This window comes from Polypterus senegalus, chromosome 8 (genome assembly GCF_016835505.1).
Source record: "Polypterus senegalus isolate Bchr_013 chromosome 8, ASM1683550v1, whole genome shotgun sequence".
Classification (NCBI taxonomy): domain Eukaryota; kingdom Metazoa; phylum Chordata; class Cladistia; order Polypteriformes; family Polypteridae; genus Polypterus; species Polypterus senegalus.
In genome coordinates this window covers 66,843,063-66,857,253 of record NC_053161.1, presented here as the reverse complement: position 1 = coordinate 66,857,253, position 14,191 = coordinate 66,843,063, and the positions used below count along the sequence as shown (strand labels likewise).

Genomic DNA, 14,191 nt, shown 5'->3' with positions numbered 1-14,191 from the left:
TCAAGCATGATCATGTGATGTCAAATGCCAGCTCTAATCTCCTGTTCACCCTTTACATGATTTTTATTTGAAATACTATTCTAAATTAGCCATTGCTTTTTCTAGTGCTGTGAAACAGGCTACATTGAACTGGCTTGCATTCCACATTATTGGGTCCTACTGTCCTACCCACTGAATATTGGCAATGTAAAATTAATGTAAAAATAATCGTCAGTAACCTTACATTCCTTGTTATACACCAATATCAGCTGAACCCAACAGACATATCCTGCAGGGTAGCATATATGAAGGCCCACCGCTAGAGGACAGTAGAGTCAAATTTCTTTTTGCCTTTCCTGTCCAAACCTTTGTACTCTATAGGAAATATCAGGGTATGGGAAGGGTTAAAATGTCAGCCATGATCATGATGGACTGTATTCAAGGACCTACAGTGGCCGGCATTCCTGAATGTCATTGGTTTGTGGAAGTAACTTCAATAAAGATATTTAGAAGATTGATTCACTGGCAAGTAATGACAGTCTCACTCACAATGTCCTGAACACACATAACACACTCCCCCAGCCTGCATCAATTTATTTAATGCTTAACGCTCACTCATGCTCGGAGCATTCTGTGTGTGGGCACACACGTACTACAAACTGGAAAACAAAGTGCAGAGTACAAAGTAGTGTAGGGGAACAGAACTCCAAAAAAACAGACTATAAGAGACTGGAGGTCTGTCTTTCTAATATGCAGTACTGATAGATATCACAAAAACACAACAGGTAAATTAACACTGTCTGTGCATTGTATCCTCTGCATGACTGAGACACTGTATAGTCATCACAGATGAATTTAACAAGACCTGTTCAACTCAGATTAAACAGTCCCACACCCATTTTGCATATCAAAAGGTACAGGGGTATTAAAACCCACAAAATGATGACACAAAACCATCACCAGACATTTTTTAAAAATGCACAAAGATTAATATTTTGCAATTATTCTAACGGAGTTCCTGACAATATCTCATCCCATTCACTCACTTGTGTCATTGGAATGACATAAAGAATACACGCTTAGACATAATGGTGGAGTACTTAAAGAATAACACATGCAGACCTGAGGAGACTGGGCCAAGTCTTAAACCCAGGACTCCGTATTGGTGCAGCTATGCTAACTACTGTTCCATTAAATAAGAAATAAAATCTAAATGTAATGTTATAATTTATAGCTGTCTAGAGGAAAGCGTACCACAATACGCATGGTAAGCATACCACAATACACATGTTACTAATGTAGGGTGACTGATAATAAACAACAAACAGGAAGTTCAACAGCACAGCAAAAATGGAATGGTGCAGTTGGACAATAAGAGTCTGTCTTTATAAAAAAGAATCAAAGGAGTGTAGGCCTTCAGCACTCTGACACTTCTAACAAACAAACTGCTCTGTCCCCATGCCGGCTGTCAATACTGACGTTTTAATTTCTTCTTAACATGACCTATAATAGGCTGACCCTTTGACGTAGCCTTACTGCCTTCCAGCACCTAGGGTTCATCTCATCCCTGGCTGCAATGCTAACTCTGCTTTTAACCCATACTACCATGTGGTTGCCCTCCAAACCCAAAGAAATTCTCAAGTAAATTGTACTGAATGCATACGTCTTCATGTATGTCTTCTGATGAGCTGGTGTCCCTTTTTAAAATGGTTCAAATGATGTCCTGGAGGTCAAACAGCCCAATGTACTGGATATGCTAAAGTAAAACAGAAGGATGGTTCAAAGAGGTGTGCAAGAAAACAAATATGTCTCAATTGCTAAGTTTGCCTCTGCTATATTCGGTTAGATCTCTGTAGAAGACAAGCAGAGCAACCGTTTCCAATATATAAATCATGGCCTGCAGAGTATGTAACTGGCTGTTAGCATAAAAATTGCATTCATTGATAGCGAGCCAGAGCTTGTTGTGCCATTAATTCAGACCGTCACAATAGGGCATTCATACTACATTTCAACTGCTATTTAATCTCATTTTTCTTGTATTCATATATTTCCAACAATGCACCGTTTAGCTAAATAGATATCTATTTCCCAGAATTTTCAGCTACTCTGCTGCAGAAAGGAATTCAGACTTTGTCAAAACCTAAATATAAAGCATGTCCACTGCCAAAAGAGCTCATAAATAGTTCTGTGCTGAAACAATTCACCAGTAGACAAATCCTCATTGTTTTAACCACACTTTAAATTAAAACCTTAAGCCCCTTTATTTTTATTTTAATTCCCTTTCCGTTTTTGGGGTTCAGTGATGCTCCTGACAGTAATCCAAATGTGATTTTTTTTTTTTTAAACTTAATTTATTCTCTTGCATTCCTTTTTTTTTTTAAATCATGCATTGTGGCCTGGTACCAATGGCATTACATGCGGTAACATGACAAGCAATTATTCATTCTATTTTTCTCCAAAAGTACATAATAACAATGCATTATTTCCAAAAGGAAGAGAGGCCTGGAAAAAATAACCAGGATAACTGGTATGTCCAATTGCAAGACCCATTTGCCTGTTAAATGGAAACAAGTTTGTCTCTTTTTGTTTTGTAAATTTTCAATTGCAATAATTCCAATAGTGGATAATAATGCAATTAAATCTGGTTTTTACACTGCATTTTAAGGTAGACACCATCCCAATATGCCTTCCAAGGACTATACTTTGTGTACCTCACAGTTCTCAAGATCAAATCCTGGCCAGCTTACCACTCCGGAGAAGTTTGCTTATTCTCAATACATCCTTGCAAGGTTTCTCTAGTTATCCAGTTTTGTCTCACATTCTAAAGAACATCATGGTCTTTTAATTGAGGACTCTCAGTTGAACTGTGTGTAGATATGTATGTAAACATGTTTGGCGATAGACTGATGGTCCACCATGGTCAGTCCCGGCCTTGTTTCTTACTGCCTGCATAGCTTCCAGGTTCCTTCAACCCATTTTGGAGAAAAAAAAGAAAAAAGAAAAAAAACAAACATGCACAGGAAAACAAAACCTGGATGAAGGGAAAGGCTAAACTGTATACTTAGAGTCACACAGTGAGTCCAGAACAAGATTTGACTTTAGCCAGAAGATCACTGTGATTGTCCGATTTTAGAACTTGCTTTGCCTTCATATACCCATTACTCATAACTCAATATTGAGGGAAAATATAACACCCAAAATAGTCTGGTTACGACACAGTTCCGTTCCTACAACAGTGATGTAACCCGAATTTTGGTGTAAGTCGAAACACACTCTAGCCTAAGTCACTTACCTATCTTAACACATTTGCAAAATCATAATCTACAACATAAAAACACAAAATCTAAGTCTGAGAAAAAAGAAAAGGACATAAATATACTGTACTGTACACCAAGAGTTCCCAAAGTGGTCGATATTGACCTCCTGGGGTCGATTTGAACTTTTTAGGGGTCGATAGTTTCAATAAAAAAATTTGGAGGTCAACGACAGCAAAAATAGACCCCCTTACTACTGATATTTGTTTGTTACTTCAAAAGATCTATGATTCCAATAGGTACCAAATTAAGAAGTCAAATAATTCAAAAAAACACTCTTTTTTGATAAAAACACATTACATACTAAACTTGCGAACCAAAAGGTATAATGTGTCATTAAGAGAGTCACACGTAAGAATGCATGAAAATACATGGAGCACAAACATGTCTGTGCATCGTCTTATCGAACGTATCAAAGCAAGTGCGGACATGAAAAACCGTTAAATGTGACTAGGGGGTGGACGGATTTAAAAGTTTTTGGTAAAGGGGTCTGCGGCCAAATAAAGTTTGGGAACTCCTGCTGTACACTGTACTGTAGTAACAGAAAAAATGAGTGTAAAAAAATCCTTACCTTTATTCCTTCTCATGTCCCAATTTTTTTTAAGTTTTTATGGGAGTGAGCGTTGTAAACTCGTAACGTTGTATGTCGAAACGTTGTAACCTGAGGACCCCCTGTACTTCATGTTTAAAACGGTGTGCTGGACTGGCTGTAAGCATGGCTGGAAGTAGATGATTGGCCCCGTTTCTGTGAGCATGCCATGAAATTGACTGTTTCATCTTTGGCTAAAGCCAGCGCCTATTATAGGAAGGGCTCTACTACTCTGCAACCATGTAACATGGACTAATCTTACACGACCTTCTGTGCTTTTTTTTGTATTTGGTGTGCCAAGCTGTCAGCTTTTAAACAGCTTCTGCTTACACCACAATGTCCTAAAATCACGGAGCCTCCAAGTGTCCGAAAAAAAAGGAGTAAAGAAAATGTAACAAATGAGATAACCATTCAAGTGTGACCAAATATTTTTACTGAGTGATCTCTTAACTAATCTAAATCTCTGAATTATTTGCAATGAAATATGATGGTCAGATCTTAAAGGATTAACGTCCGAGTATGTTAGCAGTCCAAAAATGCTGGTCTGACTCAGTTGTGACCTCACTGAATGAGAGCGACAACTGAAGCAAATGATAAATAAATTCAAGCAGACATAATACTCTTTCAAAACATTTGCTAATCATTAAAGTTGGTTATTTACAGCAGCAAGGCATAGTCTTTCATCGCTAAAGGCCTGTTTGTAATAGAGAATATTAATGTTTGCATTTTTTGGTGGAAGCGAATTTAATCATTTAAGTTTCTTGAAGGAGTTGAGCATGCGGGTTTGATCAGAGCCTCATAAATTAATTCCATATATATATATAAATAAAATGATCTGCTATTTATGCATTCCAGTACAATTTTAAAATTTTACCTAAATGGTCCCATTTTATGGAAGTGAAATAATTTGCAATGATCTGAAACTAAAACTGTTGTCATACTGGTGATGCTAAAATGGCCAGATGTGAACGAGTGACTCCACAAAACTGATCTGGAAAAGTAGGTTAGAGAACCGATGGATAGGGAATAGTTAGTGTTGGTTGTTCTGCTATTAACATTGATTATTTTCACAATCTGTCATGTATGTTGATATTCAGTTTTATAAAAGTACTAACTTAAACAGGTAGAGTATCAATCCTCTAAGCCATATGGAGAAGTTAAATGTAATCTTACTTAACAAGAAATGCTTCGTAGCAGTAACTGAACAGCCAGCTTGCAGCTTGACAGACAGAAACTGGACATTGCTGTCCATGAATCTGAGTCCATCAACACAAAAGGATTGGTCTAAACGAGTGCCAATACTCATCGGTTTCTGTAAAGCTGTGGAAATGGTTTGTTTTAATCATTTGAATTCTTTAAAAGCTTCTAGACCCTAGACTTTGCACAGACTCTCTGGACTGCTCTAACTGTTCCACATATTAGTTCATGAATATATTTTCTAACCCTATCAACACCCATACCCCCTACTTCTATGACAGGACACGATATTCTTGACATGGCACTACCTTGTCAACTAGTCCTTGTTATGTCTGTAGCACTAAATTTCAACACTACCAAAGACTGTATTTTCAGTTATTTTTACACAATTTTGCCAAGCTCTCACGTCTTGTATTTTGTAATTTTACCTGATTAAAGATTTAGTTAAAAAAAAATAACAATAATCTGCCACTGTCCATTTAGTGTAGTTGATAATATTTAGGATCATGGTGTCAACTAACTGAAAACCTGAAGCTAATTCAATTAGGTAATGTACTCGTTCCCCACTTCATGGTCTTTTAAATGAACCAGGTTCTGTACACGTCAAGCTGAAAGTTAGCATCTTCAGCAATGCTGTTCTATTTTATTTCACCTAGCACAGACTCAAAGAGCGTGCATATATTTACAACTACACATGCATGTTATTGCAAATCATCCACTCCTCCAGTCAGTCACGTGGCTGTAATTCCACATATAGCTTACAAAACATTTATCAAGAGGTTGACCTGTTGTTCAAAACAACATAAGAATGGACTAGACAAATGATCTAACTTACTTTAACTGTGGTATAATCAATGGAGCCAGACATCACTGTACCTTCTGCCCACCTGGAGTTTTCATGTAATGCAATCTCTAAAAAGTTTACAGAAAATACTAAAACAAATTAAAAAAAAAAAAAAACCCCTCAGTAATGAACAGTTCTATGAGCAAAAACACCTTGCTAATGAGAGTTCTGAGAAGAATGGTCCAAATATTCAAATAAGAAGTCTTTACAACGGTGCCATTTGGAAGGCTCAGACTGTCCCAAATGGACAGATAAAAGTGAAGAAAACTGTCTGGCAAAAACAGGGAGATGAAGCTACAGTGGGCACATTATGGAAATCGAATGATGGACTATTCGAAAAATATAGGTTCAGAATTTTGAAAAAAAATCTAATGAATCCATAAACCCACCCTTCTTTGTCTCAACAGTACAGGCTGGTGGTGCAAGCAGCAATGCCACGGTGGTGGGAAATATTTACTTGCCACACATTAGGTCTGTAAAATACCAATTAACCATCATTTGAATGTGACAGAATTATTATTACTGACTATGTGCATTACTTTATAGCCACAAACTATTCTTTTCAAATAGATACTTCCATTACGGTACTGTGTCATATCACAAAGCACATCCTCTATCTGTTCAAAAGATTAATTTTAATGATGAAAATGAACACAGCATACCAATGTAAATTATTATTAATACTAAGATATTAAGTCCTACTAATATCAAGCTCCCACTATCATGTTCCCAAAACATCTCAAGCGATTCAGTACATCTTAAATGTGATTTAAAATTTTACAGTGTAGCAATTAAAACATTTAAATAACTTCATAGATGGAAGATTGTGGTACGGTTGGCAATTTAGTCTTTATAAAGTGAAAGCATAAATGTCTGCTGACTCGCACAGTCTTTCTTGTATTAGTTCTTTCAACCCCAAAAAACACTAATGGCAGGTCATTTGGTTACTTAGTAATCAAAAATATGAACACTATGGTAATATATTAATTTCTGCTAACTTCATTGCTATTCTTTCCACTGCAGGCTTATTTTCTTATTATTTTCTTAACTTATTTTCAAAGTTCCTTACCACATCTACAGTATTAAACCAGAATTTCCAATTGAACAGGTTAACATACTACGCATATACATAAGAACAGAATGTCTTCAACATTTTTGACAGAAGCAGATGTCACAATATTCATCTCGAGAAATCCAAGAAAAGTGGAGCAACACTGAAGCAGCTGCCAAAGATAGGAAGATGGTGCAGAGGAATATCACTGAGAGAGAGAATGTGTAAACCAGTTAATTAGTGAGAACCATGTAAATTTTGTGTAGTAAATTACTGAACTGTGCAAAATGTAACACTGACAATATAACCTTACATGAAAAGATATATGCCCCAATTAAGCATTTTATTCTGTTTTTTTAAAGCTAATCATTTCCAAAAAGTTTCAGACCCATGTTGTTCAAGTGTTCGGTGTGCTGTGAGATATTAAAAGCCATTGATTCTGTATTGAACACTGTATTTTCTCATATTACACAAAAAAAAAAGGTAAAATTGCTTTCATGTACAAATTTTCAAAAGAAGACTTGGAACAGTACCCATTCTTTGAATGATAGTTTACACTGTTCAAACTTGATGGCCATAAAATTTGTAATTATGTGTGTGGCATCTAATATCTTAGAAATGATAAACAGCACACATTGATTTTTTATGGAGTATTTGATATACATACTTACGATTCTGTTTGTAGAAGCATATTGATGCTGTGTAAAGATTTCCTGTACATATTGTTATAATTAATATTCAGCCCACTGACTGCTGTGATTTTGCTAAGCAGCAAAGTATACATAGTCACCAAGTTAATTATTGCAAGTTTAATGTACAGTACAGGCCAAAGGTTTGGACACACCTCCTCATTCAATGTGTTTTCTTTATTTTCATGACCATTTACATTGGTAGATTCTCACTGAATGCATCAAAACTATGAATGAACACATGTGGAGTTATGTACTTAACAAAAAAAGGTGAAATAACTGAAAACATGTTTTATATTCTAGTTTCTTCAAAATAGCCACCATTTGCTCTGATTACCGCTTTGCACACTCTTGGCATTCTCTCGATGAGCTTCAACAGGTAGTCACCTGAAATGGTTTTCACTTCACAGGTGTGCCTTATCAGGGTTATTTAGTGGAATTTCTTGCTTTATCAATGGGGTTGGGACCAGCAGTTGTGTTGTGCAGAAGTCAGGTTAGTTGGACGATCATTTATTTTTCAACAGGACAATGACCCCAAACACACCTCCAGGCTGTGTAAGGGCTATTTGACCAAGAAGGAGAGTGATGGAGTGCTGTAAATGGTCATGAAAATAAAGAAAACACATTGAATGAGGAGGTGTGTCCAAACTTTTGGACTGTACTGTACATTGTACAGTAGTGATTATACAGAGCTTGTAAATTAAAAATGATAATGTGAACACAATGAAAGAAACGCTCAATAAATAAAGACCACTTTGACCTCTTCTGTCCCTCTATAAAATAACACAATTGCCTTCTTCATTCACGCTCAGTGCTTTGATAAATCCACAAGTTCCACACTGGCACTGGGAAACCCTGTAATGCATTTATTCATTTACCAAAGCAAATTTATCCAGAGTAACTTAAAAGGGCCAGGAGTGTGGCAACCTTGTGGATCGCCTTCCTTTGTTACGTTTCACGCTTACAAATCCAAGAGCATGTGGTCAGGATTGTAACCAGCGATTTGGAAGTGCCCAGTTTCAAATCGTTAGAACAGTTTTTCTTAAACAACGTACATGTTCGTGATGGGTTACCAGAGGACTGTATTGTAATGTTAGCCGAATTAGTCCAAGCGCGAATTATAAACTACCCTCTCTGTAGCGAGCTAAACAACGCTGTTAACTCGTCAAGCCTTCATTTCTTTGACACGAAGTGGAGAGAATGTCAAATAAGACTGCGGGGTGAAACGTAGTTAGAAATATCAAAATTAAATTAACCGATGCAGCACAAGAATGTGACGATTTCCGGAAGGCTACGAAGTGTGAGTAAATAGGACTGGTGTATGAAGACAGTATATATTTTGCGTACTAAAACTAGTTTCAACGGGCATGGTCGATAGGACATCGTGCGCTGCCGTTTAGGCAATACATTGCATCAAAGTCTGTAACAGAGGTTCAAGGAAGATTCTGCATTAAGTTTAATGTGCATCGGTGACTAAGTTAAGCGACCTTTATACAGCCCTTTCAGATCAGATCTGCACCCCAAGGATTTCTCTCAGTATTACTACAGCTTACACGAAGCATTTACACTAGCAGTGATATACTCCAGGAATCTCTTTCCTGTTTAGAATTATAATTAATGTTTCATTAACAATAGGTTTGCTTTACACTTTTCTTTTGCAGTACTATTTATTTGACAAATATGCTTGAAATGAAACAATAACATTTACTGTTTATTATAATTATATATGTCCACTGTTATTTGGCTCTGATTTCATTATGTCAGTAATCCTCTTCTTGGATCCCAGTATGGTATCGATTTTCTTACTTGGGTCCTCAGAATAAAAGTTTTAAGAAGCCTGTGTTATTACACTAATGACAGCTCCAGATACCACTGGTCATACGGTTTGAAACTGTATAACCAATTCGCACTTGAAAAAATAACCAAATCTTATCAAGAAATCTGCTGAAACAAATCTAATGTGATTGTATAATTAGTTTTCCTATATAGCTAGTATTTGTGAGAACAATTTTCTAGTTTTGATGGTGATATTTCAGTTTGGTAGTTGTGAACATTAACACATAATATGATTAACAAGGATTTTCAGTAACATTTTTCTAAGCTAAAATATTAGTGAAAATAGCAAATAACATAATAAAAGCTCACTTCTCCCGAGGTGCTCACTCAATAAAACATCTTACTTCACATTAGATGTCCATTAAATTAAAGAAATAAACTCCAAATATTTTACCCAGTGTTTTAAGTTGCCTATGTACGTTTCTGAAATACATGTACTGTACAATGTCTTACTCTTACAGAAAAATTTAATTCGACCAAAAACAACTTATTAAATAAAAAAAAAACCCACACGCTATACTCAATTATATCTGCATTTAAAAAATTTTCTTTAAGTCTATATATTTATTTTCCTTTATATCATATGGCACACCCCTCAATATTGTTTCCCCAAAGGCCCCAAAATACTGGCTACACCACTGACAAGGTGTAAAATCTAATTGAGTAAACATCTATCAGGATAAATAAAACTACAAGTGCCACACAGCAAGTCTCCTAACAAAGTAAAAGCAACAGGGAAAATAGGAACTAATTAAGTGTCATAGAAGTGCTATAAACAATAGTAAATGCCATCATCCAAATGAACTACAATATAACACAGAAGTAATATCATTGCTTTATTCTATTACAGTACTGTACCCCACATCAAAATTGCATTAAGAAGGATATTAGGTTATTTGTGGTAGAGCTGTCTTGTCAGTATTTTTTGTTTAAAGGCTTGTTCACCAACCAGTCTATTATCAGTTACCACTACACAGAACATTACCTTAGTTTAAATTTGATTGCCCTGCCTACGATTCTGTACAATTAATCTTTGATGGTGGTAATTTATTTTAATCCAAGTGTTTGTGTGCATGGACGTTTCTTCAAAATAGGCACACTTTTGTGATTTCTTCAATGATATTTGGAGCATCTCCACTGTTGTAGTGATAGCTGCCCTTTAAGAAGAAGAAGAAGGAAAAAAAAAAAAATAAAAATCACATGTGTAATGTCCACAAGTTGCATTAAATGTTAGGTCAAAGCAACCGTGTGTAACACTGAACATTTCCTGTGAAGGCTGCTCATAAGTATTAAAGCCTTGGATGTAAAATTGTAACACTCATGCAGATCTATTTCTGGGCATCCCAGAATGTCTGATCGGGGTCTGATTTCATTTATCCAGGCAGAATCTGATGAAGCATCGTATGCCTGGAAGTTCTGTTCCTTATTTATTACGACCTCAAAAGGTTACTCCTTTATGTTAAACTTGCTCTTTTGCAGGTTAGTTTCAGAGCATTGGTTGCACCTGTAACTGAAATGGATTTTGTAAAATTTCTTTCCGGAACAGACAAATCCTAAAGCACATTCTAGAAAGCAGGATTAGTAAATCACCTACATCTTTGACCTCATAAATCATATAATTCATCTTAATCTGTTCCAGAAATGTAGGATTGGCTAAATCCAGGTTTTCTGGAATGGAATTAGCCCAATTTCCGAGAATCCCAATTTACTTTAACTGGATTTCACACTAATTCTGGTCTATCCAAGAGACAATTTTAGAAACACTAAGACATAAATCAAGGAAGAACAAATAAGGACATCCACAAGCATCATCAATGAACACAACTAGGGCAAAGGACAAAGAAAACAATACAGATAGTCAAAGTTTAAAACAAAAGCTAAAATACATGATCAAAAACAAAGCAAGAAGTTCTGAAGCAAAATAAATCCTTCCCCTAATAATCACTATTTTTCTTTTCATGTATCTCACACTTGAAGATAAACTATAAATCTCATAAACAACACTTATGTGATAATATCATGTGCTATACCCACAATTAAAATAACAAAATAGCAACACAAATATTAAAAAGAAAAATATTTTAGCAAAGGTTACAAAATTGTTGTAGCTGCCTTAGTGTTATGTTTATTCGTGGAAAAATTAGCCAAAAGCATTGAACTTTTTTCAACAAAAAATGTTATTATATAGTGACATACGAGTCAGTGTCTTGCACCCCAAAAGATGAGGTTGTGTCTCAGCACTGCAGCAAAATGAGCTTTATTCAACTTGAAACAGGAAGAGCAAAGTTATTTATTGTAGTGGGATTTACCACTCTACTATACACAGACACTACAAACAGGCAGGACCAGGGCCTGGTCAGTGGCCAAGTTGTAATGTTCCCCGCATTACTCATCTGGTGACCAACGCTTTCCATGTGGCAATGATCAGCTTGTAGTTTCTGCGGGGCTGCGAACCTGTGGTAACCTCTGCGATGGACAAGCAACCTTTAACAGACGTGCAGTCACGCTTCTTCATGTCATCCTGTTGGGGAGGATCTCAGAAGAATTCAGAAGTCTCACAATATGCAACAGAAACATGTAAATACCAAAATATCAACATAATCATAGTAGGAAAGGAATTTCTAGTGCCCACTACTGTACTGATGCAGATTTACTATACATGCTTTGTGCAGTATGTTTTGGAACAGTCACCAACATACACATGTACTATTCAAGCAGATGTCAGATTTTTTTTGTAATATTCTAGATGTCTTTGTATCTTGCTTTACATAGCATGTAGAACTTACCCATTTGGATGTGATGTACTATATCCATGACTGCCTTCCTTTGTAACCCATTAGACTATTGTCAGTACTTAACATCACAATCAGAAACATTCATCTGCATATTTTTGATGATCACCTGATACACATCCCACAGTTTGTATAGATTCAGCACTGGGTGATTACCATCATCATATTCATCATTATTAATAATGTGAAATGCAGGTATCCTGATGAGTAATAAATGACACTCACTCAACTTTCTTGAAATCAGTTGTCTGTTAGTGCATTAATACCCTCTCCAGACTGGTTTACCCACTATGCCTTCCAGTATCAGGAGAAAAATACACGTCACCTGCAGAGACAAGCTACCAGCTACTGTGACAAGCAAATTGTTTGTGACTTTTCCAACACTGCTCAGCATAGTGGCTTGTTTCAACAACTATTTTCTCCACCAGACTTACTGACAAATCTTAAATAGTCCAGATAATCATGATCAATAAACATTTCTAGCTGTTTGTTACAACCACTGTTTTTTCCACCAGATTATCAGACATATCTTAAATAGTCCAGGCAACGAGTAGATGCAGGTTTGTCAGCAGTAATATGAAGCCAATACCAAACACAAACATCACTTTACATTGACAGGTTGGAATCTACTGAACATGTCTTAGTTTCACTGTCCATATCAACATCTGATGACCAACTCACATCGTCATCACCATCACTCAATTCACACAATAATACAGATTCAATTTTTTCATAAAACCAGCTCTACTGCTTTTCGTTTACCATTGTGTTTTTTGGTTGAAGGCTCAATCCTACTTAGAAATATTGAGGAGTTACCAAAGACTTACACTTAAGTGGCAGAATACATAAATATGTAAGGCTTTCTGCAGCATCATTTGCTTCATCCAGTAGATGGCAGTAGAATAGTTATTAACTCTTTGAGGGATGAATATTTTTTCCAAAGAATATAGTTTTCTGAAAAGCACACAATGCAATGGTTTCAGACAGAAATCAACATAAAACATCTGTTACTGTGGGCTGTGACTGACAGTTTGCCAGGAATGCATTGAAGGGTGGCTACCAGGCTGTCTTCATTCAGCAGTGATCATGGTCACAGCACATCGTAATCTGGTTTGTACCTCATAAGTGGCAGTCCTCCCAGGCGAACGCTGCCATAGGTGCATCAACTACACAAACCTGTTTAAAAACACAATCAGCTGGGGACTCATCAGCTGATGCTGGTACCTCACATTCATTTTCGATCACTTGAATTGAAATCAGAGTCTGACAAGTCAGAGTCCAGTTTAGCAATAATATGCAAAACGTTGTCCACAGAGGATTTTGCTTTACATATTCGTTTTGATCTCTTGCCAGATGTCGATGTCATTTTTGCAGTTGTTTGCTCCTTGTTACTCATGCAAGCTCATTAAATCTCGGCTAAACCAATAAACATAACTTTCCTTCTAACAAAGAGAGTCCAACTAAAACATTATGGTGGGTATTGTCACGGTTTACAGTTGATTACCACCATCAACCCCTCTTTTTGACAAAACTCGACATCCACCCTGAAAGAATAGTGGGTATTAATAGTAAAATAGTGCTAAGACCAACAGTTATTTAGGCTTAACACTGTAAAGTGGATCATTACACATCACAGTCTGACTTGGACTGAAATGTGTATACATAGAATTCCGATCCCAAATTTCACTCAGGGCTAATGCCACAGGACATTAAAAATTTGAACAATTTACACTAGAACAGGCATTCAGACAAACAAAGCTTGACAGTCCTGTCCTCTTAATTGCCCTAAAATAACATCAAATCTAGTTTTGAATGTCACTACAGCACTACGGTCAACCACACTATTTGGGTAACATATTCAGGTTCTTGTTGAATTTATTTTAAAGTAATAGTCTGTACT

The 14,191-nt window shown here is 36.3% G+C and overlaps 1 long non-coding RNA gene across 1 annotated transcript in view; it reads right to left on the bottom strand.

The window, feature by feature from the left end:
• The window catches only part of LOC120534007, a 211,459-nt gene that overhangs the window by 178,225 nt on the left and 19,043 nt on the right, over positions 1–14,191 (bottom strand). The gene's annotated exons all lie outside the window — the stretch shown is intronic.